Below are 27975 nucleotides of genomic sequence, written 5' to 3' on the forward strand. Positions count from 1 at the left end.
ACTACTCTAGTTGAGGCCTTATCAGTATGAAAGATTTACTGCTTACAACACTCCTGCTGATACATCCCAGAATATTTGCTTTTTTTGCAACAGTCTTACACTGTTCACTCATGTTTAGCTTGTGATCCACTATAACCCCAAGATCCCTTTCCACAGTACTCTTTCCTAGGCAGTCATTTTCTATTTTGTATGTGTGCAACTGATTGTTCCTTCCTAAGTTCCTTCCTTCCTTTGCATTTGTCCTCATTGAATTTCATCCTATTTACTTCAGACTATTTCTCCAGTTTGTTCGATCGTTTTGAATTTTAATCATATCCCCCAAAGCACTTCCAACCCCTCCCAGTTTGGTATCTTCCACAAAATTTATAAGTGTATTCTCTATGCCGTTATCCAAATAATTGATGAAGATATTGAACAGAACTAGGCCCAGAACTGATCCCACTTGATATGCCCTCCCAGCTTGATTCTGAACCACTGATAACTATTCTCTGGGAATGGTTTCCAACCGGTTATGCACCCACCTTATAAGAGCTTCATTTAGGTTGTATTGCCCTCGTTCGTTTATGAGATGGTCATGCAACACAGTATCAAAAGCCTTACTGGGGTCAAGATATACCACATCTACTGCTTTCCCCTCTCCACAAGGCTTGTTACCGTGTCAAAGAAAGCTATTAAGTTGATTTGACACAATTTGTTCTTGATACGTCTATGCTGACTGTTACTTACACCTTATTATCTTCTGGGTGTTTGCAAATTGATTGCTTCCAGCAGCTCCTATTAGCCTGCAGCAGCGAACCGTGGCCACTGGGAGCTGGGATCAGCCGAACCTGCAGATGCAGCAGGTAAACAAACCAGCCCAGCCCGCCAGGGGCTTTCCCTGCACCAGCAGTGGAACAACTTTGGGAACCACTGCTATATACTATAGTATTAGGCAGTGTACTTGCACCCAGTGCAGCCTGCTTTGTGTTGAAGTGCAAAGCAAAAGAAAAGGGAAGGTGAAAATTCCCCCAATGGACAGGAATGTTTAGGTGAAACAGAGCTGGCACAGCCATGTAGCAACCAGATCGAAGAAAACACTAGGTTGCTAGCCCAGGACTGGTTTAGAGCCACCTTTGCTGCCTGCTCTCCTCAGCTTTTCTAAGTGTAAACTCAATGCAGCTGAGAATATGGCCCTTCAATATAGGCAGAGCTAGTAGTGATGCACATATTAAAAAACTCATGGTTCACTTGTGCTCAGGATTGGCCTGTTATAGGCTCCCAAATAAATTCTCCAAATATTCTGTCTTCACGAAGCATCCCACAGAAAGCTCCTATGTGTCAAAGCCTGATCAATGTACTGTGTATGTATTATACTGTTCACTTAAGAATTCCCAGTTATCACTCTGAGGTTTGACAGGTTTTTCTCCCAATATCAGGCCCAGTATTATTAAAATTACTGTTCACTTGGGAGCCCCGATGTGCACAGTTGCAATACTCACACTTTAGGAACCCTTCTATATTTGTAATAGTTTAGCAAAGTCACAAACACTCTAACCCAGCAAGGTAGATAGAGATACATCTGAACATCCATATACTGACGCCGTCCCTGCAGAACAATTTGCAATGTTAACCATTATCTTCCTTATCACTGTCACCTTCCTCATCATCACCAGTGCCCTCATCCTGGCATTTCCCAAGGGCTACATCTCTCTCTCCTACTGCCCACAGGGTGGGATACAACTTTTATAGTATGTTAACCTCTTACGCTACTGCATTCAGTAGGGTATTCTCCCCCCTTCCTTATTTGTATTTTCTCACCCTACTAATACTTATTTGTATGTTCTCACCCTACTGTCCTTCCCCTGTATGTGAATATATTAATGATCTCAACTTATTATCGTATATGTCAGTTTGTTGCCATGGCACTCTTGTGGTCAGACATCTGCAGATGTTCCCATTATAAACCTGGTGTCAGCTCATGTGCCTGTGGTTGGCTGGTGTCATTATGGACAAACTTCCCCCTTAAACACTTTATTCCCAGTTCCCCAAAATTTAGGGGTGACCATTAAGCCATTTAATTGTGCCAAAGTTCATAGGCCTCAAGCATTATGCTAGCTGCCGAAGCCAATGTCTTACAGGATACAGGCCTGTTGGTTCCTTGTGTTACTGCTAAATAAAATAAATAATAAAGCTAGATCTCTGGGCTACCATGCTGACCAGACTCCATGCACCATCCCCATCAATTGACAATCTTTTCCAGACCAGAGCTGCCCGGGCAGCATTTTCTCCTCCTGACAGTAATGGCTATGATGCTGCTAGGCACCAGAACTGAGAATGGGGACAGTGTCTTTTCTGTGTTCTCATTACCCTTCCCTTCTCACTCCTATATACTGTGGGAGAGAATGAGGAAACCGAGGTGTGAGGAGTCGGGGAAGAGAGAAGACAGGAATTATTGGTGAGGTGGGGAGCTGGGGCAACTGGGGCAGGGACTCACTGGAGATTTACATGAAGACTGGGACAGGGACAGTCTGGAGGGGGAAAGGATAGAAGGGGTCAGGCTTAGGGAAGGACAACAGGGAGGAAGAATTTGTACCCAATAGAGCACATTTCCTTCCAGACCTTGTAACTGTGTGAAAGGATTCCTGACTCCCAACATTCTTCTTCTCTCTAGCTGTAAAGCACTGACAAAATGTGTGGCACTTTCTCCGCTAGTGGATAGTCCATGCAGAGGAATACAACCTTGTACTACTACTAATTACTCAGTTAGCTCAAGTAATAGACATCTGTGCTGTTGATCTAAAGGTTCTAATCCCATTAATGACCTCCCCTTCGCTGCTGCTCGCCAGTCCCTCCTCCCTCCCCCTACTCCCCACTCATCCCGCTCCCAGCTCACTGCAGGCATCCCTCCTCTCCTTCCCACTCCTCTCTGCTCAGTTCCCTTGCCACCACTTGCCGGTCTCTCTTCCCCTGCTGTTGCTCACTGTGGAGAGTCTGAGAGCACCGTGAGCTGGGCTGTTTTTGCCTGTCCTGGCAACATGGCTAAAGAACATGCAATGACACTTTTGAGTGTAATGAGCAACTGAAGGAAGGCCAGATCTCTGCAAGATTGTGACATCCCACACAAAACCAAACTACTTTACGCTCAGGATTTGGCACTGACAGAGCATATGGAATGTCTCTAGCCACTCCAAGTCTGTCTGTAAGAGGGCCCATATTTCTGACCCAATACAGGTAGTAGATTTTGAACTTTGTCTCAGTGCAAAGGCATTTTTGCCTCTATAAGCTAGACATGAACTTCATGCATGAGGCAGTGAGACCTGTTAGTCAAACAATGTCTGCTTTGCTGTGACCATTTGAATACTGCTTGTAGCATCCATAGATATTCCAAATGGTACTTGACCCCATCTTCACCAGGGGTTCTGGTGGCCCAGCTCTGAGGTTCTGGAATGTAGAACCAGGAAAATGTGTCTAAAGTGATCACAAATAATAATGATGGTGTCAGCCATAATATTATGTTTAGGTGATTCCCAAAACAGGTGGTTAAAAATAGAGTCTAGTGCAATGGTGGGCAACCTGCGGCCTGTCAGGGTAATTCACTGGCAGGCCACAAGACAGTTTCTTTACACTGACCGGTCCACCGTTCCCACCCAATGGGAGCTGCGGGAAGCAGCAGCCAACCTGTGCCTGTGGCTACGCGCTGCTTCCCGCAGCACCATTGGCCAGGAACAGTGAACCGTGGCCACTGTGAGCTCTGGGCAGCCATGCCTGCAGATGGTCAACGTAAACAAACTGTCTCGTGGCCTGCCAGCGGATTACCTTGACGGGCCTCAGGTTGCCCACCACTGGTCTAGTGACTCATTTGGTAGGGTTAATTGCTATTTTATTAGGAACATGAGTTTATGTTTACTGAGCCTCAGGTTTACTGCTCACTGAACTAACATAAACAGGAAGCATTGCAGAGGTGACCTTTTGAATCACTTACTATTTGCATAAAGAAAAGGAGGACTTGTGGCACCTTAGAGACTAACAAATTTATTTGAGCATAAGCACAAGTGAGCTAAAGCTCACTTCATCCGATGAAGTGAGCTGTAGCTCACGAAAGCTTATGCTCAAATAAATTTGTTAGTCTCTAAGGTGCCACAAGTACTCCTTTTCTTTTTGCAGATACAGACTAACACGGCTGCTACTCTGAAACCTGTCATTACAATTTGCATAATTCTTATACAATTTGATGAAGAAGCAGCATTAATATCAGCCTCAGGAGAGACTAAGCCATTCTATCCACCCTCCCAGGTACAGAGAATCTGATTCTTTTATATGCCAAAAATGGGAAGGTGGGAGGGGAGTATGAAGTGGAGAACAAAAACAATAGCTCAATATGATTGGGTGGAAAATATTTCATATGTGTGGAATACAAGTTCTATTTCTAATAGGGTTAGAACACACTCAATTGTATGTTAGGGCTTGTCTTCAATGAGTTCATGGCAAACTGGGGTGTGAATCTACCCCACACTAGCCTGTGGTGCACTAACTGTCAGTGTGCACCCTGCTGATACGCATTAACAGCTTGTTAACACGCTTTGATCTAATCCCATTTCAAAGAGGACTAGACCAAAGTGTATTTATAAACTGTTAATGTATGACAGCAGGATCCACATGCACAGTTAGTCCCTGGCATACTAGTGTGGGCTACATTCATACCCCAGCTTGCTGCAAACTCAGGCCTGTAGCCCATAGGGCTAACTTGCCCTTTTTCACTGCCTTGCCTTCATTATATTTAGATGTTTTCATTATATTCAGCTGTAATGCAAGAAATCTACAGTATCCTATATCCTGTAGGACATTAGCTGAAACATAAACTAGCATAAGTGTCGTAAGTAGGCCGTAACCCTTGACATAGATCAATGGTTACCTTTAGATTTTAGGAACTAAGCAAAGCTTGCTCAATGGTAGGAGGTAGAATGTTCCAGTAAGTGTTACCACAAGGAACGTGGAAGTAATAACCAAAAATCCGCTTAAGAAAGATGTGACAAATATGATCATGAGCTGAAATTGTAATTCCATGTATCAATATACTAACCTATATAAGTTAGCCTACTCAACATTAGTAGGGCGAGGAAATACCAATAAGGAAAAAGGGGAAAACCCCCTTCTGAATATGCATTAGATATAGTGGTGTCCGCATAACATATTATAAAAGTTACATCTCACCCTGTAGGGGTAGGAGAGAGAGAGATTTAGCCCTTGGAAGGGGCCAGAATGATGGCTAATGGCAATGAGGAGGAAGGTGACGGTGAGGAGGAAGATAATGGCTAACAGTTCAGGTCGTTCTGCAAGGCATAGTATGAGTATATGGATGTGCAGATGTACATTTAGTAGTCTTTCTATCTACCTTACTGAGTTAGAGTGTTTGTGACTCTGCTAAATATATTAGTAAGCTGGCAACTCACAAAGTGATAACTGGGAATTCTTAGGTAATCAATATACATAATCTGTAGACAAGGATACAGGTCTGATCTATGCTAAAAAAACAGGTTGACCCAGCTACATCACTCCGGGGTGGGAAAAATCCACACCCCTGAGCAATGTAGTTAAACTGACCTAGCCTCTAGTATAGAGAAAGAATTCTTTCGTTGACTTAGCTACCGCCTCTTGGGCAGGGGTATTACCTATACCAGTGGGAGATCCCTGCCAGTCAGCGCAGATAGTGCCTACACTGAAATGCTATAATGGCGCAGCTGCGCTCCACTATAGCATTTCAAGTGCAGACAAGCCCTGCTTGTTCATGTAGATAAGCCCTTGGTATGTATTGAGTAGTAAGAAGCTTTCCCCAAATGATAGCTTTATTTTATGTCCTAAACCAACTCATCTTTGATTACTTCACTGACAATATCACCAAGAAATTGAGAAATAGAGAACGGATAACATTTTGATAGAAGAGTCTAAAAACGGTTTGATTTTTATATTCGAAAATGTCAGTGAATGTTAATAGAATTAATCCTTAATGTCCAAGTACTGACAGATTGTATAATAAAAGGAGCAGATAAGTAACAGTCCATCATAGTGCACAGAAAGTTTGGGCTTTAAGCAAATAGCAAAACATAATGAGTTAATTTATTTGTAACTGAGTGATAAGCACTGTCATTATCACCTCTTCCCAGAATGATTAAAACAGCTGCAGCTCCTGTTGAAGCAACTGTGGAATTGGAACTCGCTTTAAGAAGTTACTGGAAATCACATATGATTTTACAATAAACTGACATTGATGTAAATTCCTCCACAGTTTGTAGTGTTGTGCAGCCCTCTTGGTCCCAGGATATTAGAGAGACAAGGCGGGTGTGGTAATATCTTTTATTGGACCAACTTGTGTTTGTGAAAGAGACCAGATCTGAAGAAGAGCTCTGTGTAAGCTCGGAAGCTTGTCTGTCTCACCAATAAAAGTTGGTCCAATAAAAGATATTACCTCACCTGCCTTGTCTCTGTAAATTCATCCACCATACAATCATGCACACTTATTTTTAAATTTTTAATATCTGGTGTTAGATGCTTATTGAATTGAATCCCACAAAAAAAAAATAGCCAGCTTTTGATAATCTCACAGCTGCATATCAAAGAATAAATAATTAATTGATATTTGGTGGGCCCTCTAACAGAAGTGGAGCTGCTTGTTTGTAATTTTTCTTCACACCAAAATGTGTGGGGATTCTCAACTGGTGTAAATTGTATAGGAACAGAAAGGGGTGATCCCCGTGGGTCCAGTTGCATGATCAGGTCCTACATAGGAATGCTAATGTGTCAGTGATTTGCCAAGGATTTTTTTTATTGAGATAATATTGAGATATGTATACAAGAAAAAATATTCCTTGCCATATATAGAAGCATTGTAAACAATAAACAAAACAAAAAACCTAATGTTGGTGCAGCTCTTTTGACAACAATAAAGTTAATGATGAAGTTCTCCATAAAAGCTGAGTGGTTACTGTTTCATGGAATTGATGTTATATTGTAGGCTTGGTCTACACTTAAAATTTATATTGGCATAGGTATGTTGGTCACAAGTGTGAAAAAAACAGTACCCTCAGTGACGTAGCTATGCCAATAAGAAAACCCAGTTTAGATGCAGCTATACCAGCATATCTAACACCATGTGTGGAGGTGGTTTTCCAGAAAAACTCCTTCTGTTGGTGTACACTGTATCTAGGCTAGAGGACTATGCCAGCATAACTATGCTGACATAGCTATGCCAGTATAGGCTCTACAGTGTAGACCTAATTTTAGAAAGATTTTGAACATCTGGGCATGTTCATCTGCTAATTGTTAATAATGAGGGGCATGGAAGGGAAATTCAGGGCGATGGCTAGTAGAATTAACAAACCTGTAAACTACCCATGTATGAAGTTGAAGGAAATATATGAGGAGACATAATATTCACTTGCACATCTACTAATGTTATATATGCCATCATGTGCCAGCAATGCCCCTCTGCCATCTACATTGGCCAAACCGGACAGTCTCTACGTAAAAGAATAAATGGACACAAATTGGACATCAGGAATGGTAACATACAAAAGCCAGTAGGAGAACACTTCAATCTTCCTGGACATTCTATAACAGATTTAAAAGTAGCCATACTTGAACAAAAAACCTTCAGAAACAGACTTCAAAGATTTCAGAGTAGCAGCTGTGTTAGTCTGTATCCGCAAAAAGAAAAGGAGTACTTGTGGCACCTTAGAGATTAAGAAATGTATTTGAGCATAAGCTTTCGTGATGCATCCGATGAGGTGAGCTGTAGCTCAAGAAAGCTTATGCTCAAATAAATCTGTTAGTCTCTAAGGTGCCACAAGTACTCCTTTTCTTTTTGCAGACTTCAAAGAGAAACTGCAGAACTAAAATTCATTTGCAAATTTAACACCATTAATTTGGACTTGAATAGGGACTGGGAGTGGCTGGTTTACTACAAAAGCAGCTTTGCCTCTCCTGGAATTGACACCTCCTCATCAATTATTGGGAGTGGACTACATCCACCCTGATCGAATTGGCCCTGTCAACACTGGTTCTCCACTTGTAAGGTAACTCTCTTCTCTTCATGTGTCAGTATATAATGCCTGCATCTGTAATTTTCACTCCATGCATCTGAAGAAGTGTTTTTTTCCCACAAAAGCTTATGCCCAAATAAATCTGTTAGTCTCTAAGGTGCCACCGGACTCCTTGTTATATAGGAGGAGAGAAATAATGCAGAATGTTCAGATAACCACTCTTTTGGATTACAGAAGTATGAGAGCTGTGGCTAAAAGCCAACAAACCTGAATAAAGATGCTGATGTGTCAAAAGGATATTTGCATTTCTTAAATTTGAAATGTTATGCTTTAGTGCAGTTTCATATGTTATTCATTTCTTTAATGCGTTTGAAAACAATATTGTAGAGACCCAGATTGAACCAGGTAGAAAGGTTGAAAAATAAATGGCTGCTCTTAAAAGTTAGCAGTATGGTTTTCTTTTTGGTTAAGCATTACAGTAAAGATCTACAGAATTAAAATTCATCTTCTATAGACATTTATTTCAATGTTAAATTATAAACATTAGATCTCATTAAGGACTTTTTTTCTTGTGAAAATTACAAAGTATTTGTTTTCATTTTCTTGAAATTTTTATTTTAATTTTTTCAGGCTTTTTCAAAAAAAAACCAGAAATGTGATGAAAACAGATACTTTCTGCAAAAATATCAATTTTAATTAAAATAAAAAGGTATTTTTCTCTAAAAAAATCACTTTGATGGAAATTTTTTATCTAATACTAATGGATACCTTATGCATAGAGATAAGCTTCTTATTTTTTTCCCCATAAGGATCTATGGCTTCACTGTTAATCGACAGCCAGTGGCATATTAAAATTTATGTACTGACAATTTTGGTAGCAGCTTCTCTGTGTACATAAAGACAGAGCTCTTTGGGCTTGATATACATTTCATCTGTTGTATGGTTGGTATAACTATTGAGTTATGGAAATATCATGTTAAATCAGGCCCTTTATGTGGGGATCATAATCATTCGCTAGATACTAAGCCATGAAGGCTGGGCTTTTCAAAATCCTTGGGGCATTTTTCTGAAACCTAATTCTCATTCATTTTAATAGGAATTTGGCTTCCAAATCCTATAGATAGCTTTGAAAATTCACAGTCAAAGCCTTCTGTGCAGTAATCTTTAGCTAGTATCTTTCCTCTGAATATGAAAATCTATACACAGTAGTTTAGAACCGTAGCTCATGTTTCTGTGTGCATTAAATGCCAGATATGTACTGTAACCACCCCAATTCTAGCTGCTATCCTTACTTTTGATACAATTGTTTTGGTACACTAAACTCTTTCAGCTATTTTGATCCCACAGGAAAGCATGACAGATGGTCTGAGCAAGAGGCTCTATAAGCCTCTAGTCCTTGAAAGGTTCCTAATATAGAATAATAGAATCATAGGACTGGAGTGGAACTCAAGAGGTCATCTAGTACAGTGGCTCTCAAACTCTCCAGACTACTGAACCCTTTTCAGGAGTCTCATTTGTCTTGTGTACCTCCAAGTTTCACCTCACTTAAAAACTGCTTGCTTACAAAATCAGACATAAAAATACAAGTGTCCCAACACACTATTACTGAAAAATTGCTTATTTTCTAATTTTTACCGTATAAGTATAAAATAAATCAATTGGAATATAAATATTGTACTTACATTTCAGCGTACAGTATAAAGAGCAGTATAAACAAATCTTTGTCTGTATGAAATTTTAGTTTGTACTGACTTTGTTAGTGCTTTTTATGTAGCCTGTTGTAAAACTAGGTGACTATCTAGGTGAGTTGATGTACCCCCTTGGAAGATCACTGTGTACTCCTGGTTGAGAACTTCTGATCTTCTACAGTTCCCCGCATTCATGGCAGGACTAGGTATTATCTAGACCATCCGTGACATGTGTTTTTCTAACCTGGTCTTAAAAATCTCCAGTGATGGAGATTCCACAATCTCCCTAGGCAATTTGTTTGAGTGCTTAACCACCCTGACAGTTAGGAAGTTTTTCCTCACTGTCCAACCTAAACTGCCCTTGCTGCAATTTTAGCCAATTGCTTCTTGTCCTATCCTCAGAGGTTAAGGAGAACAATTTTTCTCCCTCCTCCTTGTAACAACCTTTTATGTACTTGAAAACTGTTATCATGTCTCCTCTCAGTCTTCTCTTCTCCAGACTAAACAAACCCAATTTTTTCAATCTTCCCTCATAGGTCATGTTTTCTAGGCCTTAAATTATTTTTATTGCTCTTCTCTGGACTCTCTCCAATTTGTCCACATCTTTTCTGAAATGTGGCACCCAGAACTGGACACACTATTCCACTTGAGGCCTAATCAGCATGGAGTAGAGCAGAAGAATTACTTCTCATGTCTTGCTTACAACACTCCTGCTAATACATCCCAGAATGATGTTCACTTTTTCTTGCAGTAGTGTTACATTGTTGACTCATATTTAGCTTTTGATCCACTATGACCCCCAGATCCTTTTCTGCAGTATTCCTTCCTAGGCAGTCATTTCCCATTTTGCATGCATGCAACTGATTGTTCCTTCCTAATTGGAGTTCTTTGCATTTCTCCGTATTGAATTTCATGCTATTTACTTCAGTCCATTTCTCCAGTTTGTCTAGATAATTTTGAATTTTAATCCTTTCCTCCAAAGTACTTGCAACCCCTCCCAGCTTGGTATTGTCCACAAACATTATAAGTATACTCCCTATGCCATTATCTAAATCAGTGGTGGGCAACCTGCAGCCCATGGGCCACACATGGCCCATCAGGGTAATCGGCTGGCAGGCCACAAGACAGTTTGTTTACATTTTCATGGCTCCCCACAGCTCCCAGTGGCTGTGGTTCACTGTTCCCGGCCAATGGGATCTGCGGGAAGTGGTGCGGACCACAGGGACATGCTGGCGACCACTTCCCGCAGCTCCCATTGGCCAGGAATGGCAAACCACAGCCACTGGGAGCTGTGGGCAGCTGTGCAAATGTAAACAAACTGTCTGGTGGCTTGCCAGCAGATTACCCTGATGGGCCGCAGATTGCCCATCACTGATCTAAATCATTGATAAAGATATTGAAGAAAACTCACAGTCGCCAACATTTCAAAGTGCTGGGGGTTGGTCACCTCCTGGCTCTTCCTCAGACCCTGCCCCCACTTCACCCCCTTCCCCAAAGCCCCATCCCACCCCCCTCTTCATCCCTGCCCCACCTCTTCCTGTCCCTGCTCCACCTCTGCCCTGCCTCTTCCCGCCCCCCCTCTCCACCCCCCCCGAGCACGCTGCATCCTCACTCCTCTCCCCCCCCCCAGACTCCTGCATGCCTTGAAACAGTTGTTTGTGGTGGGTGGGAGGCATAGGGAGTGAGGGGGAGGTGCTGATCAGCAGGGCTTTCTGGTGGGCAGGAGGTGCTGAGGGGAGGGAGAGATTCTGATAGGGGGTCTCCCAGTGGGTGCTAAGCACCCACCATTTTTTCCCCATGGGTGCTCCATCATCCATGGAGTTGGCACATATGAGAGAAGTGGATCCAGAACTGATCCCTGCGGAACCACACTCATTATGCCCTTCCAGCGAGACTGTGAACCACTAATAACTACTTTCTGGGAATGGTTTTTCAACCAATTATGAACCTACCATATAGTTGCTTCATATGTATGTCTCCTTCTCTCTCCTACACACACATATAGACATAAAAGAGGATTATGTATATGCTGACACAAAAGAAAGGATGCAAATACCTTACTGGCTAATTACAGCATACTTTGAAATCCAGCAAAGGACAGTGGTTTGATAGTTAAACGTGGGTTTTCTCCTTGATTCTGCAGCTAACCTGCTGTGATGATGGGCAAGTTACCTCAACTACTCTGTGCCTCTGTTTCTTCTCCCACCTTTTAACAATAATATTTTGTATTACAGTATTTCCTGGAGGCACCAACCGACATCAAGGCCGATGTTGTTTATTTGGACTGTAAACTCCTGAAAGCAGGGCTTGTTTCTTACTGTGTATTTTTACAGTGCCTAACACAATGGGGATTGATCTCACTTGAGGCTCTAAGCTGTACCTAAAGAATAATTTCTCACCATGCCCCTCATGGCCTATCCACTGGAATGGAAAAGGGCTAGACTAGTATCTCAGGACTCTGTGGGTTAGGTACTGTAACAGGGTTGGGCCAAATGGCTACTGGAGAGTGATAGAACACAGATATATTAGCCCCAGGTCGCTTTTAAGGAGGTCGCTTTTCCCTGAATAACGTAACAGGGGCAGTTCCAGAACAATCAGGAACTTGCTGGAACCAATTAAGACAGACAGGCTAATTAGGACACCTGGAGCCAATTAAGAAGCTGCTAGAATCAGTTAAGACAGGCAGGCTAATCAGGGCACCTGGTTTAAAAAGGACCTCACTTCAGTCAGTGAAGGGTGTGCAAGGAGCTGAGAGTGAGAGGGCGTGCTGCTGGAGGACTGAGGAGTACAAATGCTATCTGGCATCAGGAGGAAGGTCCTGGGGTGAGGATACAGAAGGTGTTGGGAGGAGGCCATGGGGAAGTAGCCCAGAGAGTTGTAGCTATCACACAGCTGTTACATGAAACACTGTAGACAGCTGTGATCCACAGGGCCCTGGGCTGGAACTCGGAGTAGAGGGCAGGCCTGGGTTCCCCCCATATCCCCAACTCCCTATTGGATACAGGAGGAGTTGACCTGGACTGTGGGTCCCACCAGAGGGGAAGGTCCCTGGCGTGAACCTGACCCACTAGGTGGACCAGCAGAGACTGCAGGGATTGTTCTCCTTCCTTTTCCCCATCCTGGCCAGTGATGAGGTTAGCTGAGTGAACAGCAGGTTTGAGCCACTAGCAAAAGAGGCCAAACTGAGGGCTGCCATGAATCTCTGAGGCAAGCAAATCTGCCAATAAGCACAGGACCCACCAAGGCAGAGGAGGAACTTTGTCACCATATTCAAAATCAGGGCTTGATTAACCTTTTGTGGGCCCCGATGCCTGGACCATGGCCTTGTCCCCCCTGCTCTGCCAACACTTCGCCCTGAAGCCCCACCCCAGTTTGGCCTCTTCCCCTGAAGGCCCCACCCACTAGGGGGGAGGGATAGCTCAGTGGTTTGAGCATTGGCCTGCTAAACCCAGGGTTGTGAGTTCAATCCTTGAGGCCATATAGGGATCTGGGGAAAAAAAAAATTGGGAATTGTGCCTGCTTTGAGCAGGGGGTTAGACTAGATGGTCTCCTGAGGTCCCTTCCAACTCTGATATTCTATGATTCCATGATTCTATGAAGTGAGGGTGGAGTGCAGGGGAAGGGCCACAGTATGAGCCACTGGAGCCATTGTAAACCCAGTACTGCTCAAGATGCCCCTTGATGTCATACCTGGTTTAAAAGGAGCTTAAGTATTAGGCTGAAATCCTGGTCCCGCTGAAGTCAATAGCAAAAAATCCAGTAGGCCTCACTCAGCTGGGCTTGGCTCCACCTCTGGTATTTTGGACTCTTTCCTATGGTTGTGCTGGAGACCACGTATCTCTTCAATTTATCTCTTCAATTTGATGGTCCATGTCCCCTGCTATGTAGTTTCTGTTTGGGGGGCTGACAAACTACAAAACTTTCCAGCATTTCTAAATGGCTATCAAAATATACCCTAAGCTGCTCTTGGCTCAGTGACCTCCGTCACTGTTCAGGTTGCTGATTCAACCTGACCTACCCTTCATACATTTCACCAGTATGTCAATATTCTAATTCTTAATTGAAAAGTCTGCCCAGTACCCAAAACAAATGTTTAAAATGGGTTTGGTTTGGTTTTAAATCTTTTATTTATTTATTCAAATATTTTCATAATAACTTTTTTGTACTGCTTTCTAAAATAGAATAAATACATTGCTAATATATACTTTGGATCATGGATATTTACATTAAATAATATATAGATTGGAGAAAAGAGCTAAAATAATAGGACAGTCAAACCTGAAATAGTAGAATTTGTGGAGCTTGGAATTTGAAAACATTTAAATGCCATTTGGTGATACTAAAAATCAACTACCCTTCCTATGCAGTTCATATCCTGCTGCTCTCAAACAGTTTTATTGACCTAGTTCCTGTTCCTGATCACCAGTGTCCTCTGGATATCGTTTACTGTGCCTGATTGCTCTAGCTGTGGTTATCAATCTGTGGTCTGTGGAAAGTGTGTGTGATCCATGGAGAGCTAGTTGGTCATACAGTGTTCATTGTGTCTTGTTCCCAGTTGTTCAGTTGCATTTAAAGGAAGCTAAAAATGCATTACAGCTTTTCCTATTATTTCTTTCTATGACTGGTTTTTGTTATTTTCAATCAATGTATTTTCAAATAAAGCTATTTTTTCTAAAAATACATCAATTTTGCTGAAATTTTTCAGTTTTCATTTAGGAAAACCTAATCAGAATGTTTTTGTTTTGGTTCTGTTCAACATTAATCTGCATCTGCCTGAGCTGTGATGGTGACTCATAGATGTTGTAGTTCGGGTGCTTCATGCCCATTTTCCCTATGGGACAGGGTCCCTGGACTCCATTATTCATGATCCACTATGGTTCATCATGGGAGATATAGTTTGGCTGTGGTGTAGTTATCACAAGAATGTAACTTGTTAATGAATGAGAGGTTCACTAGACAATCTCTCAGATTTTGGTCCCGCATTGGGAGGAAAACACCTGATAATTTCTGCCCAGATCACAAAGGGCCCAATACTTGGTAGCTGCTGAACTGGATACTTGCCACTCCGAGGATCACTTAGAGGTCACTGTGTGTATGTCTACACTGCAATGGAAGCCCAGGGTTAGTAGGACTTGAGTCAGCTTACCTGTGTTATGGAACACTGGACTTGAGCATCTATATTGTATTTTAACCCTACATTAAGACTTTTCTAACCTGTGCTTTAACCTAAGGGCTCTGGCATCTGCACTGCAATGAGCAAACCCAAGTAAAAGTGATCATATCCCCAAGCCTCTAGTGTCCCCTCCTTCCCCTCTGAAATGTGGCTCTGTAGCCCTAGGACCATGGTGCACTGCAGGAAAATTTGACTGACTGCTTTGCATATTACAGGAAGTTCAAACAGCCTACCAAGCAGTCATTTTGGTCTATGTAGTCCCAGCTACTAAAGCCATCAACATGGAGGAGGCATCTTTTGGCAAATTTCTCCTGCTTGTGCTTTCACTCCTGCATCAGGAAGATGGCAGAGAATCTGTGAGGCACTGATGGACATGGTGGTGGTATTTTCTGTCCCACCAAAGGTACCTTATGGATTTCATGATGGAAGTGCAGGAGCATGCAGAGGAGGAGGAGTACCCTGGCATTGCAGACTTGCATGGAAGATGCTGCTCAATGTAAGTGGCCTAGATGTTGATGCCTCCTACGTACACCACTGCTTTTGCTGCAGAGCCACACACACAGACTGGTGGGACCACATCATCATGCAGACCTGGGATGACCAGCAGTAGGTCCAGAACTTTCTCATGAAGAAAGCCATGTTTCTGGAGCGTTGTGAGCAGCTTGAACCCTCAAGTATAAAGAGACCCATCTAAGGTCACCCTTGCTAGTCCAGAAGCATGTTGCTCTGAGTGTCTGGAAGCTGTCTATCCCAAACTGCTACAGGTCCATTGCCAACCAGTTTGGGGTTGGAAAGTTGATTGTGGGTAAAGTGGTGGTGGAGTTTTCTGTGCAGTCAGGCTTGTGGTTTACCCGAAGGTGGTGGGCATTAGATATTCTAGAGATAATTGCTGGTTTGTGGAGAATGGAGTTTTCAAATGGCCAGAGATATTGACAGGATTTATAGGGCCATAGTTTGCTTTCCTCAGTGAGCACATAAGTACATAAACTGCAAAGGGTACTTGTGATGGGATGTACCCCCAGGGGGAAGTGTTTAAGTTGTTGGAACCACAGTGCCCCCTGACTATTCAGTTGGGTTGGCCTCTCCCCCTGCTCTGCTGGTGACAAACAGCCAGCCTCTCTGGACCCTGTTATCACCCAACATGACAGCAGACGGCTCCACCTGAGTTACCTGAGTGCTTTACCTAAGCCACTCATGGACCAACAATGGAGGCACCAGCCAATTTCCCAGCTCCCCAGCCTTGCACCCTTACCGGAGTATAAATCCAGAATTATACCATCTTGTACTGCACAGAGATCTGTGCAGTTCAAGTTCATTAATGAGTGCTCCCCCATCTATGTGGGGGAAGATATGCACCAGCCTTTGTTAATAGAGCTAAGATTCCCTAACACTTCACTGAAAAACACACTGGTTAAGATAAAACATGAAACATGTTTATTAACTACAGAAGTATAGATTTTAAGTGATTATAAGGGATCACAAACAAATCAAAGCAGGTTACCTAGGAAATCAAACAAAATCACAATCTAAGACATTTACAAATTAGATAGGATTTGAATCAGAAATATCTCACTCTGACTGATGATACAAGCAGGCACACAGATTCTTGAGGCACGGGCTGCATCTGCTTTGCAGCCTGGGTTCCCCTTCTCTGTTCAAAGTCCTTTTTCTTCCAGAGGTTCTTTCAGGTGTTGAGTTGTGGGAGAGTGAAGACAAGTGACGATGTCACTCCCCATCTTTTATAGTTTCTTCCAGCTTGCTGTAAAGTCTATTCATGTGACGTGAGGGGTCCACCCCAATTGGCCAAACATTCTCCATTGTCTCCATGCTCCCTTCGAGGAAGCTTCCTTATACAGACTTCCTATGTTAGTGGATTCTTCCCTTGATGGGTGTTGATGACAGCAATTAACACTGTCTGGCTACTCCATTGTTGTACCTGAAAGGCTGGTTTTGGGTTTCCACACTCATATCACACATTAGTATCTCACACCTTCATACCAAATTTCATACCTTCACATATGATGATAGCACATACAATCCACCAAGATATTAATGTTTAGCAGATCAACACTTTAGAATGATATCTCACTAGGCAAAACATGTCATAATTACATCACCATGGTAAATATGGGGTGCTTTGGTGTGCAGAGTGTCACAGTACTACTCCATTGTTATGCAGGCACTAGTGGATCTCAGAGGCAGATTTATGAATGTCAATGTGGGCTGTACAGGAAAAGTTCACGACAGAGTTTTTTGCCACTCAGGAGTCTACGTTTGTGGACAGGCGGAGATATTATCCCACCAAATGGCATTGACATAAACAGTGTTACTGCCCCACTGTTATCCTGGGGGACTCAATGTATCCCCTTTCGCTATGGCTTATGAAACCATATCAGTACCCTGAGCAGTAAGTGCATTTACCCCTGTGGGAGCTGGTTGCAACCAAGCAGCAGAACTCAGGGATGCTTTGTGTCTCACATTATAGCCTCTTATGGCCCAATGGAAGAGGGGGAATAATACCTTTATGAATGTGCTTGTGGGGGGAAGCTGGGGGCAGGTCTATACTGAAAATGCTGTATTGGTGCAGCTTTGCTGTTGTAGCACTTAAGTGAAGATGCTTCTATGCCGATGGGAGAGCTTCTCCCATTGGCATAGTTAATTCACCTCTGCGAGAGGAGGTAGCTGATTATCAGCAAACTTCCTTATTGTTCACTTATCTCCACCATAGAGCTTCCAAATAAACACACACACAACACTAAAAAACACAACTCATCAATCTGAGTTAATCCATAATTACACACTATGCTCTAATATAGGGCATAGAAAATACACAGAACTAGGTAGTGCCCAGCTTCTTCGTATGCAAGTTGAGAAAGGGCACAAAATACACACACATCACCAGGGCACAACAGCAGTTCCTGCAGTCCTAGGGATTGTGCTTCCCCTGGCGACAAGACGGCCCAAAGGACCAACATCTATAAAGTATGACTGAGCCCATAACTTTCTAACTCTTATTTCTAGTTATTCTTAGCACAAAGTACCGTGTCACACCAACAGACCCCAGTTGTCAGTGGGCAGGATTGAACCTGGGACTGCTGAAACGTAGTGTATGAGCCTCTACTGCATGAGGTAAAAGCCACAGAGCTCTTAAACAAGGCTGTAGCAGACTCATCAATCTCCAGAAGGTCCAGGTGTCACTAGAGGGGGACAGAGCACCCCACCAAGCAGGCATGGATTACATCGGCACTTGCTTCTGTGATGTTAAAGAAATCTCTCCATCTGGAATTCTTGGCTTCTCCATTCTTCATTCTGACCCTGCTTTATTACAGATTTCACCCATTGTTTCTTAACCACAGAACCAATTTTCATTTTATGATGAAATTGATGAATGGTATTTCCCTGGTGCATGGGAATGATTCCATTTTGGAAATCAAATGCTGCAGTGGTTTCCCTAACTGCAAACATATGGTGTGAAATTTAGAGATTCTGCTTATCAGCAAGAAGAATAAATAAGTTAGACTCTGAAGAATGGAAACCTAAAGGTAACATCTGCCTTTTCTACATATTTGGAATGCCTTCTGTACTAGAAAACTCTTGAGTATGAACATACTGGAACCTCCTGAATTAGTTAATCTCTCTGTACAAATGTGTGTGTTTAAGTGTATACAAACCAGAACAATCTTATGTAGAAACTATGTTTTAAGAGCGAGGACGGGGAAGAGAGAAACTTCAGTTCAACTTGATGGGTAGTTTTAACTTTCCTATTTTCCCTGCAGGAATTGTTTCTGTCAATTGTAATTTCAAATGGATCGGAGCTTGTGCTGTCACAAACTGCTTACTGAAAATGAGAATTGGTGGACATGAATACGCAAGTTGATTTTCTCTGAAAGGCTGCTTACATAAAACTGACAAAGGGAGGGGGGCGTGGTGAAGGAGATTTTCAACATCTCTCCCACAAATCTCTCCCCCCATGACATCAGTGCATAAATCTCATTGACATTCAGTTGGATTTGTGCTCAGAGTCCCAAGTCGCATTGCAGCTTTTGAAAACTCCACACAAGGTGGAAGGACACTCTAGAGAAATAATTATCTGGACCTGGAAGATGTTGGAGGAGAGGAAGCAGTCTCAGGAATAAAAAGTGTTAGAGAGGAAATACCATTATTGTCTCTTTAAGGGCCTGGGGTCAGGAGCCTTTCAGTGAGGGTGGAGGTAAACCTCCCCTCTCGCCCAACCAATTGGTGATGAGTTAGGAGAAGGCAAACAGAATAAATGCTGCCTTTTTTCTCATGGCAGGGCAAACAGCAGTAAACATTAGCAAGGAATTAGTGAGCATTCTGTGGGTAAATTATGGAAAAGGTGGCAGCTGAGGGAGAAGCTGGTGATGGCACCCATGATTGGCTAAGCCAGAGCTTAGACCTAAGGAGGAGAGCTGAGGGCTCCTGCTTAAAGAAGGGCTGAAAAGGAGTAACCCTGCAAAGGAACTGGGAAGGACTCCAGGAACAAAGGCTGTTTACAGGTTCAAGAAAGAATAAACTGAAGGAAGTGGGCAGAGATTGCTAGCTGGATGGAGCCTGAGAAGATGAATGTCCCTGTGTGCATCTGAGTAAGCTCCTACTTATTCTTGTGGCTGCCATGAATGAATGGGACCCTTAGTAAGGGGAGTGTGTGACAATCATTGGTCATGGGGTGGTGGGTAGGGGAGAAGTGGTGAGAGGTTTTGGCCCATGACTGGGAGGTGAGTCCCCAGCCCTCCCATTTCACCAGGCGGTGACCGAAGGCCCTTTACGATTGTTGATAGCCCTGACAACTAGGTGCACTTAAGGCTGTCCTCCCTGGGACACTTCCTATCCCCCCCATAATTGTCCCAAGATTGCCAAGATTGTTAAGGTGGTGTGAAGGGTGTCTGCTCACCACAAGACACCTCCTGACAGCTGCATGGAGCATAGTAGCTCCCCCTTTCTCAGCACAGCGACTGCTTTCTCCTGCTACCTCTAGGCCTCTAGTCTTTGGAATCTAATTTGTTTATTCTTTCCTTAGACAAGTAGGTCCCCTGACTCGCAATTCATGAGTATGTAAGGTGCTGTGAACCTCAAGAGGGGAAATGTCCAAGGGCAGGAAAATGTGTTTATTCAACTCAGAGAAAGATAATTATCGTTTCTTAAAATCAAAGGTAATTTATTTTTTCTGTACTGAATTAAAGTGAATGTGCATCTGTCACAAACGTTCTGTTACAGAGTCCTAAAAACACCTTTCCATGAATACAGAAAGTAAATAGGGAATAAAAATCTTTGGCTGATTGGTCAATACTGGAAAACATTCCCAACCCCATCCATACACCACAAGAAACACATTAGCAAAGACAATCTTTTCATAGTGTGAATAGTAGAAGAAATAAGTGAGCACATGCAATTTAAGTCAATTGGTTACAAAGGTATAAACCAGATTTAGCATTTGAACCCTCTTGTTTTGTGGGAACAGAAATGCAGCACACCCTAACAACATATTTATTTGGGTAACAACAACAAAATACACTTTTTAAGTCTTTGTTCCTCAGAAAGTGACCGTGATGTATGATGCATTCAAATGGTGTAAATAATCCTTCTAATGGATGACTGTGCACAGAGCTGTGTCCAACATGCACACTATGTAATGTCCTGCCTTCTTATACATTTAAAGAAATGTAGCCAAATCTTCCCTGACCTCAAACTAGTATTCTAGTTTCCCATTATCTTCAGGATACAGATCAAAGTCAACTTTATTTTTACAACCTTCTTTGGACTCTATCCAGCTTATCTTATAGATATTGTGTGTTTCTACACTTTCAGCACAATCTAGCATGATCCTCCCCTCTAGCACAGCTTTGTATTAATTCCATTACATTCAGTGGGACTATTTGCATGAGTGAAATAATGCGTGTGCATAAGTGTTTGTGGGATCACAAACAATGATGCCCGAAGGATCCAATTTTGTAAAGCTTCCACGTATGGACCTTCCACTGAAGTCAATGCGAGCTTGAGGGCTGCTTTTCTATATCAGCTGGAAACAGTCACCAAGGACCTGTCTGTCAACAAACATTGCCAGAGGGTAGATCAGCAGCTATGTTCCTTTCCTATATCCTCCTCATGCCCTGTGTCAGGATTACAGGGAGGGGCAATAGAAGAGCCAACATAGTCATCACTGTGATGTGGGATCCCCACCCACCAGAGGAAGTTCTAACTGTGGAATTACTGGTCATTTCCTTTCCTGTTGCAGCACTTGAAGTACAAAATGAAGAGACCAAAGGAGTGAATCTGCCCCTTTCTCTGCTTTGTATCTTCTGTTTGCAAGTGGCATTACATATACAACATTTACTACCAGGAAAGGTGAGTGACGGCATTGTGTAACACCTAAAACTGCAACTTCTGTTGGAGGCTTCCTTCTGCTCACAGTTCATAACTTGTAAATTCTTACAAAGAAATGGTCATTAAGAAGTTGACACACTTTAAAGTCTCAATTTTTCTTGCTACTGCAGTGCTTAGATTTTTCTTCCCAATTCTACCGTGAGGGAAACAGAAGGCATATTTTGTTCTGATGCACACAAGAAAGCTGACTCCTCACAGGCAGAAAGGAACAAAAATGTTAACTAACTCATTAGTGTTCATTTTAAAGCAAATAATATATCAACCCTAGATTTCTCTACAGAGATCAGGAAAAATAAAGGCTAGAATTAGAAATTTGGGGATGGAGTTGGATGCTTTCGAACACAAAGAAGTTTTGCTCGTTTTAACCCAGATGTGTCTACAATAAGTGCTTCAGTACAGGGGCAAGAAAACTTGGCATACCTTTTCATGCAGCAGCAGCCATAATGTTTTGAAGATGGAGGTGACAACGCTTGGCAGCCTTTGAAATGAGCCAGTTATAGAGCTTTTTACATCTCCCAGTGGTGGTGACAAATTGCAATTCCATGTACCATTGGGTGGCACTGCATGATGGAACTACGTGGAATTACTCTGGAGGGTGGCAGATGGTATTTACACTGCTTACCCTGCCCCATGTTTTCTTTTGGAGAAAACATCTGGAAATGGTGGTTGGGTTGCTAGTGGAGCATTGCATGAAGTGGCTACCCTGGCCCCATCCCACTCCTGACCTACTTTTAGTGTTACATGTGCCAGATGTGGGTTGGCCCTCTCTAATGGAATGAGTGTAGTAAGACTCTTGTGCTGCTTAAGTACCCCACATCCATGCCTCTCTCCTAGCAGGGATTTGTCACTGGGAGTGCTGTCTCTTAAGTTATTCTAATAGATATTAATCAAACCGATAGGTCTGCTTTTTTAGTTGGTACCACAAGTGCTAAATCACAGTTTGCTCACCCTCAAGAAAAGGGGACTTCCTCTCACTAGGCTACACCTTTGACCTTAATAAGCAGATCAACCCTTTAGCCTGTGGTCTGAGGCGAAGCTAAGGCCAGAAAACATTTCTTTCAAAAATCAGAGTTTATCTGCCCAATAGACTTTGTAGCAGCTTAAATACGATAGGCATGATTTTGTTCCCATATAACTCAGTGGGAAAAACTCATATTAACTTTAATAGTGCAGGAACAAGCCCACTGTTTAGTAGGCTGTTTAAAATCACAGTAGCTCCTATATTGGGCTTTGAAACTATACCATTGCCAAGGCCATTTCTGAGTACTAAGAACGATCATCAGCTGCTTTGCATATGAGGCAAGACACCTAAGCCAGTGGTAATTTGGCTGGGCTGTATCCACAGTTATCAGGTGTTTTGATTCAGGTCCATCTCAACAAAAGTATTACATGTGGTTTAAAAGATTTTGGAAATCTATCATAATCTAAACAATGTAACTACATACCAATGAGAAGATAAATATTCATCTGAAAAGACCAGCACTATTTACCTATTTGCTTTTTTTATTTTTAAGTTCTCCGTGAATTTCTGGTCTTCAGGTGAATGGCTCACTTACAAAGTCAGTGTCTCCATTTATCTGTGAAAGACAAGTCTAGAAAAACACAGTGAATTTCAGATCTTCCAGCATAATTGTATCTTATATTTCATTGAAGAGACTTGGACTTCATAAAAGGAAAATCCACCTATCTGTAGACACACTGAATGAACTCAATAAATTAGTAATGTGGGATAATCACTGTCTACTCAGTGATCTGTGTAGACATAGGGAGCCTTTAATGGAAATTAGTTCTAAATCACTTTCACTGCTTATTATTAAAGCATCAGAGTACAGATCTTAATCCTTAACAGGGCCCAGATATAAGTGGTGAAAGGTACCATAATTCGGTTCATTCTTGTTGAACTGAATAAAGGTGCCTCCCTGAACAGCATGAACCTCTCTCTCATCTAACACTATCGCCGCTTTTAGAAGCATATACAAAGAAACCCACTTAAACTAATAACTATTTCAGGGTGAGAACAGAATGTAGATGTAAAATGCAGAATCATTGCATAAAACCCCCTACATTAAGAGAAAATTCAAGATGTACCATTCAGCACTCCAACCTCAGGAAATGCTAAATTAAGGTTCTACCCTGTGTGTGTTCCTTATGATGCAAAGCTTTTATCTACACGATCACTTGAGCAACTCTGCTGCTGTGTAAAAATACACATGTACCATCTTGCAATTCATTTTCTCTTAAACTAATTCCACTGTCATAATGCACCCTTCCCCACTGCAGCCTCAGAGGTGGGTAGTTTTTTTCTGGGCCAGCAGGGCAAAGGAAACCCTTGGTTACTTTAAGGATTATATCCCTCTCTCCCCTTCATGGGTTTGAGGAAGGAGGTTCTCTGGCTGATTGGTTGGACAGAAGAAGCAGAAGAAGCTTGTTGGCTCCTGCACAAACAAGAGGAAAACTTAAAAGCCCTCTGTAATGGGTTTCCCGGGGCGCAACCTGGAACTGAGGTGCAGCTGAGCCCTCTGTTTTACCAACCTGGTCTCCATCTCACACTGTTATGCTGTGACAAGCTGCAAACCCCTCCAGGTACTATATTTGTACAGACATCCACAGACAGGGACATACCCAAATGAGTTACATGAATGCTTTCACGAGCCACTCATGAACTAAAAATAGAGAGGCTCCAGCCAATTCCCCACAGCTCTGCAGCCTAGGACCCCAGAACTGTACCATCTTGCCCTGGTCAGAAGCCTGACCAGTGTAAGTTTATTACCCAGTCTGTCCCACCCTTAATGTGCAGAGGACATACACAAGTTTTTGCACATTGAACAGATTTACCAGGCACTTCAAGCAAAACCCACTGTTTTAGGTAAAATATAAAACAAATGTATTAGCTACAAAAAGATAGATTTTAAGTGATTACAAGTAGTAATTGTACTGATCAAAGTTGGTTACCTAAAAAAATAAAAGTAAAATCACAATCTGAGTCCTATAAACTAGACAGGATTTGAATCAAGCGGTGTCTCACCCTGGTGGTATAGTTCCTTAATACAGGAGCTGGGATTCTCCTTTCCAGCCTTGGACTACCTCCCCAGTTCAGTCTTTGTCCTCCAGACGTGTTTCCAGGTGTTGATTTGTGGGGGGAGAGAGGCCCCATGATGATGTTACTTCCCTCTTTTACAGCTTCTTCCAGCTTACTGGAAAGATCTTATTCTTTTGCTATGATGGGAGTCAAGCAGTGTCCATTGTCTATGTGCTCCCTCTGAGAAGTCTTCATTATATACAGATCCTGTGATAGTCCTGGGTCATATGGATTCTCCTTCATGGGCCATGAATACTGTCTTGCTCCTCCATTGTTGTACTTGAAAGGCTGGTTGTTGGTGTTTTCAACTTCACAACATGTTTCAGTAACACACAAAACTCCATAGTAGCAAAACTCCATAACTTCCCATACAATGATAACACATACGATTCAACAGGATATTAATATTCAACATACCAAGACTTTTAAAATGATACCTCTCAAGGCATACTTTGTACAAAACATATCATAATTATATGACAGTGGTGAATATAGGGTGCCAGGGTGTTGCTTTGGGATACAGAGTGTCACACCCTCCCCACTCCCTGGGGTGTCTTTCTAGGCCAGGAAGAAAAGATCCGTCTTTTCCTCACCCACCCTCTTGGGACTAGAGTAGGACTGGCTTTTGGGGGGTCTTGCTGTGGGCATCATGCTAGTCACCTTTTTGGAGCTGGGAAGAAATGTGTTACTCACTGCCAGATTGGTCTGGGCAGAATGTTTTTTTGTTTGGTTGGTTTGTTGGTTTGGGTTGGGTTTTTGCATTCCACTTAGCAAACCAGGGAGCCAGTGGGTAGGTTAGATTGTAAAATTCATTTTATCACAACTTGGCAGGGACCAGGATGGATATTTATTCACCAGGCATCTGGGACACTGATAAATTGGAATTGGAAGCAGATTAGGAGAAGGCATCTCCTAAAGAAGGTGGGAGATGGGATTGTGGCTCCTAATGTCTGGTACAGCGAGGAAACAACCCACTTTCCACAGCCTCTTAACTGTGTGAGGGGAGAGCAGTGGGGGCTCAGCAATTGTGCTGAGACCAGGTTAAAGGTGTGGGGAGCTGACTGCAGCCCAGGTAACCACATTCCTGGTGTCTTGTCATTCCTCCTTTGGTGTCCAGGACAATGATATACAATACCGTTACTGCCTCAGACTTGTTTGAATACGTTATTTTCTCTTTATGTACTGTAATATTTTGCCAGCAGCCATACATTATAGATTTCTCTTCAGTCAATATCATAGCTTCCCTTATGTGCAGTTATGAGACAATACACTACTCAGTGAACTTAGATGGCATGCCAGCAAACATTACTCTAGACTCTCTACTTAGAAATGATCTGGTACATTTGCTAAATATGACTGGCTGTGTACTTATTCTTTTAAAGTCATTTACAAATGTTTTTCATATATGGCCAGATTCTGCTTCCATTGATGTCAATGGCAGAATTCCCACCAGCAACATGAGGAACAGGATTGAATCCCATAAACAGAGCTATACAATATATACTATGTATGAGTATCTAAGGTTGTAAGAAAAATGTTGTTTTCAATTGTGTTACATCATGTTATTTAACAAGTATTTAAATACTGTATTATCATGCAGGTGCACAAGGGGGAAGATTTTTTTTTTCAGTCCTTCCCTTGCAACTTTGATGGTTTTGCACTGAATTTTTTTAAGAAAAATGTTGGGTAAGAAAAACTTAAAGCCATTATCCATGGTTACCAAGTACTGCTGACATTCAAAAAATTGGCACTAGCGTGTAAACTTCCTAATATGGGACTATTTAGTTGATACTACCAGATAGTTCTGCCCACAAACTTTAGGCATTGAGCAGAAGAGACATTCAGCCCCTAGTGTGGTGTGTGTATATGACAAAGGGGGAAGTGATCGGGGTGAGAGGAGAGAGACACTACTCAACTAAATCTCTATGAGGACAGTGGAAGAAATTTTGGCCTGAGCAATAGTGGTAACCTTATTGTAATCTGTTGGTTTCCTCAGGATGGAATTATCAATATGAGAAGATACTTGTCATTTTCCAGTATAATACCCTTGTACTTGGTAAGTGTGGGTTTTCACAGACTCCAGTGGCTACAGTGAAAATGAACAATTCTATTGGGGGAATCAGGAAGACACCCAGAAATCATGGAAAATCTCCAAATTCCTGGATTTTCAGAGATTGTCAAGAGGTCTGGGTATGATAACTACATACTGTTTTTCATGTTTCCCATTACTAATTTCTCATGAGTTCTATGTATATTTAATTATTATTGTCAGATCTAAAAAGTTATCAGCCTCAGGAACAGGGATGATAGGTTTCTTATTACTGGAATTGGGAGAGGTTTTGCGGCTGCTACAATATGAAGGTAATATGCCTCTAGACAACAGTTTACCACATATTGTATATTCCTTTTTGTTGTTGTTGTTGCAAAAGATCACATTAAAAGCAAAGATTGTGTCTCTTCAGGGTTTAATTTGATCTCTACTGAACCAGAACAAGTAAATTAATGTCTTAGACAACAGCATTGTGTGTGGGGGTGGGGGGAGGTGAGGGGGAGGTTTATCATTTAGAGGTTACACAATCTATTTCTTTTCTGGCATCATAATGTTCCTCAGTGGATGGGATTTGGGGGATAGTGTTATACCAATAAAATAAAAACCGGCAGGATCTTATGAAAGGGGAAAAGGCAAAATGCCACATTTATTGTGAATACAGAAAGAATCATAGTAAGCAGTTAGTTATAGCTATAACATTCCATTCCATTTCATATTTATTCATACATTCATTCATACCCACACACACACAGGTTCTACAAGGTTGTTATCATAGTTACCAGCCTTAGAGTTGCTCATGCCAAGCCACTGGCCAGGTGGCCTAGACATGAGGAGGGAGCAGGGCCTTGTCAGATGCTCATCTGATGCTCCTGGAAGTTGGTTTGCAGAATCAACCCCAATGTTCTCACTTTCTAGAGTCCATTTTTATAGGAATTTCTTCCTATGCCAGTCTATGGGAATTGCTTCATCATGCTGTTGCTGAATCAATCAGCAGATGGCACATTCCTGACAGCTCTGTGCTGCCAGATGTTATCTTGTTCTTTGGTTCTCCCATCCTTGAGGCTGTTGGGTGGATTCCAGTCTGCCCTCTGGGCTCCTTTGGTTATTTCCACTTGACGCCTTCTTCAGCCAATGGACACTGGATTCTTAGGCTGGCACCTCCCTGATCATTCAGTTATTATCCACACCAAACATCCATCCACATACATCCTCTATCTCTATTTTAATCACAATTGTTAACAAAGCAAGATGAATACAACAAAAGGGTGGGTTGTCTCTGGGTGCTGTTTCTGTTGTTACAGAGTATTGCTTTGAGTCTCTCTCTGTGTGTGAGTAGTTGTTGTTACAAAGAATTGCTTTGAGAACAGACTCTGTCTTAGAATGTACTAACGCAATTAGCAGCTTGCAAGTTTCACACATAGAGGGAGAGAAACAGTACCAAAAACCAAGAGACCTATTAATTAGTAATACCCTGGAATTTAAACTATGGGGAATCAAACTCATTTGTGATTTTAATACAGAACTTCTTTAATATGATCCAACAATGGAAGATCCTTCCTACTGTGACA

The 27975-nt window shown here is 42.2% G+C and overlaps 1 long non-coding RNA gene across 1 annotated transcript in view; it reads left to right on the plus strand.

Annotated features, from left to right (window-relative positions):
- Window positions 1-27975, plus strand: part of LOC141982376 (uncharacterized) — an 86539-nt gene that overhangs the window by 48405 nt on the left and 10159 nt on the right. Inside the window, exon 2 of the long non-coding RNA XR_012638046.1 lies at window positions 26354-26413. This is a non-coding gene — a long non-coding RNA (uncharacterized LOC141982376). The remainder of the gene's footprint in view (window positions 1-26353; window positions 26414-27975) is intronic.

Source organism: Natator depressus, chromosome 1, assembly GCF_965152275.1.
Source record: "Natator depressus isolate rNatDep1 chromosome 1, rNatDep2.hap1, whole genome shotgun sequence".
In the NCBI taxonomy this organism is placed as follows: domain Eukaryota; kingdom Metazoa; phylum Chordata; order Testudines; family Cheloniidae; genus Natator; species Natator depressus.